Raw genomic sequence first — 3,033 nt, forward strand, 5'->3', positions numbered from 1 at the left:
CATAACATGCATGGACCTGTTGCAGTGCTTCAAACTCCATGAGGCAGCTATACTCTCTATGATAGACAGGCTGAGTTTAGAACCTCCTCTGTCCTTAAGACTTTATGCACTGCTTGCACTCTTCCATTTCCCCTTTGCACGTTCCATTTCCAACCCTCCCCACCTGCATCCCTCCACAGTTGGAGCTGTCAAGGGCAGAAGTCTGTGGAATAGCCTCCCTAACCTTCTGTATCCTCCTTTAAAGATGTATTTTAAAATCATTCTCTTTAATCAACGTTTTGATCATCCATGCAGCACCTTAGGAGATTTGCCATTGTGAAAGATTCCATACAATGCAAGTAGTTGTTGTTGTAATTGCCATACATTAGGAGAAACAGGAATGATGCAGTGAACGTTGTAACAAGAAAGTCACTGATAGGCGGGGTGTATAGGCCTGCAAATAATTACATCACATTGGCATGGCCAATAAACAAATAAATAACTAATGCCTGTAAAAATGGTACAGCTATTATCTGGGTGATTTTAATTTCCATGTAAATTGGTCGAACCAGCTCAGTCAAGGTAGCCTTGAGGTGTTCATTAAATGTATCCATGATAGTTTTCTTGAGCAGTATGAAATGGAACTGACAAGGGAGCAAGCTATCCAAGATCTGGCCCTGTGCGATGAGCCAGGAATAATTAATGACTTCAGAGTTAGGGATCCCCTGGGAAGAAGTGATTACCGTATGGTTGAATTAGAATACATATGGAGAGTGTGAAGATAAAATCTAATAACTGGGTCCTGTGCTTGAACACTGGGAACTACAATAGAATGAGAGAGAATCTGGACAAAGTAGACTGGAAACAAAAATTTTATGGTAGGAAGTTGATGAGCAGTGGAGGATTTTCAAAGACATTTTACAAAGGTGTATTCCAGTGAAAAGGAAGGACTGTATGAAAAGGCATTCTTGGCAGTGGGTGTCTGAGGAAATTGATCAAATTAGAACATAAGACCATAATACATAGAAGTGGAAGTAAGGCCATTCGGCCCATCGAGTCCACTCCGACATTTAATCATAGCTGATGGGCATTTCAACTTCACTTACCCGCATTCTCCCCGTAGCCCTTAATTCCTTGTCACATCAAGAATTTATCAATCTCTGCCTTGAAGACATTTTGCGTCCCAGCCTCCACTGCACTCCGTGGCAATGAATTCCACAGGCCCCACTCTCTGGCTGAAGAAATGTTTCACATTTCTGTTCTGAATTGATCCCCTCTAATTCTTAGGCTGTGCACACCGGTCCTAGTCTCCTCACCAAATGGAAACAATTTCCTAGAGTCCATCCTTTCCAAGCCATGTATTATCTTGTAAGTTTCTATTAGATCTCCTTTAACCTTCTAAACTCCAATGACTACAATCCAAGGATCCTCAGCCATTCCTCGTATGTTAGACCTACCATTCTAGGGATCATCCGTGTGAATCTCCACTGGACACTCTCCCGTGCCAGTATGCCCTTCCTGAGGTGTGGGGATCAAAACTGGACACAGTACTCCAAATGGGGACTAACCAGAGCTTTATAAAGGCTCAGTAGCACATCGCTCCTTTTATATTCCAACCCTCTTGAGATAAATGACAACATCGCATTCGCTTTCTTAATGACGGATTCAACCTGCATGTTTACCTTTAGACAATCCTCGACTAGCACTCCCAGATCCCTTTGTACTTTGGCTTTATGAATTTTCTCACCGTTTAGAATGTAGTCCGTGTTTGTATTCATTTTTCCAAAGTGCAAGACCTCGCATTTGCTCACATTGAATTTCATCATCCATTTCCTGGACCACTGTCCCAAACTGTCTAGATCCTTCTGCAGCCTCCCCACTTCCTCAGTACTACTTGCCTGTCCACCTAACTTCGTATCATCAGCAAACTTCGTTGGAATGTCCCCAGTCCCTTCATCCAGACCATTAATATATAATGTGACCATGCAGGTAACCATGCCTGGGATCCAATTAACAACAGGTCCAGCAGTAACTTTAGTGCAATTAACGAATGGGCAGACTGTTCAAGTCCAAGGAGTTATCCAAGCAACTCAGTCCTCAGCCACGCCGTCCCCTCAAGTTCAGACTGTTCATATTTCTACTATACTTGAAAATGAGGACACCCAGGAATCTGTGGATAGCATGACTGACTCTCAGAAACATAGAGAAATTCTATTGAGACGGCCTTCAGACAGGAAAATCTTGAATGAACTTTCTTCTGATCCCCCTAGTGTGCCAAGAAATCGATGAGAAATCAGAAGAAGAGACTGTCTCAACCATTACTACAACGACGATGCAGACACCCATCTATCGGACTAGAAGCAGACAATACATTGCTATCACACAGGGGGGAGCAATTCAGCTGGCCAACAATGGTACAGATGAAGTGCAAGGACTCCAGACACTAACAATGACCAACGCAGCTACAGCCAAGGTTGGAGCAGCCATTATACAGTATGCACAGCGCCCTGATGGACGGCAAATCTTTGTGCCTGGCAGCCAAGTGCTTGTACAACGTGCTGCTAGAGATGTCCAAACCTATCAGATCCGTACAACTCCTACCTCCACTGCTGACCAGGGAATGGTTATGGCATCTTCACCAGTCCTGCAAGACCAGGCCCAAAATGCTGAAGAAACCACTCGTAAACGTGAGATCCGCCTCATGAAAAACAGGGAAGCAGTTCGAGAGTGCCTTTGCAAGAAGAAAGAGTATGTGAAATGCTTGGAGAATTGGGTTGCTGTTCTGGAAAATCAAATTGAAAGAGAAGGCGGACAAATTGGCCAAAAACAGCATGAAACGAGAGCTGGGAAAATGTTAAAGTTCAGCAGAAAGCCACAAAAGAGGTATAAAGAAAAGAAATATAGAACATGAGAAAAATAAACTAGCACCGACTATAAAGACAGAGAGCAAAAGTTTATATAAATATATATAATGAGAAAAGAATGGCTAAAGTAAATGTTGGTCCTTTGGAAAATAAGAAGAAGCATTTAGTTATGGGATATCACAGTGGTGGA

General features: G+C 42.9%; 1 pseudogene; it reads left to right on the plus strand.

Annotated features, from left to right (window-relative positions):
* Positions 1-1,974: 1,974 nt before the first annotated feature.
* LOC148138787 (cyclic AMP-responsive element-binding protein 1 pseudogene) lies at positions 1,975-2,778 on the plus strand (annotated as a pseudogene).
* The last annotated feature ends 255 nt before the right edge of the window (positions 2,779-3,033 follow it).

This window comes from Chiloscyllium plagiosum, unplaced genomic scaffold, assembly GCF_037043375.1.
Source record: "Chiloscyllium plagiosum isolate Xiang-an unplaced genomic scaffold, Cpla_swu_hap1 HiC_scaffold_39, whole genome shotgun sequence".
NCBI classification, from domain to species: domain Eukaryota; kingdom Metazoa; phylum Chordata; class Chondrichthyes; order Orectolobiformes; family Hemiscylliidae; genus Chiloscyllium; species Chiloscyllium plagiosum.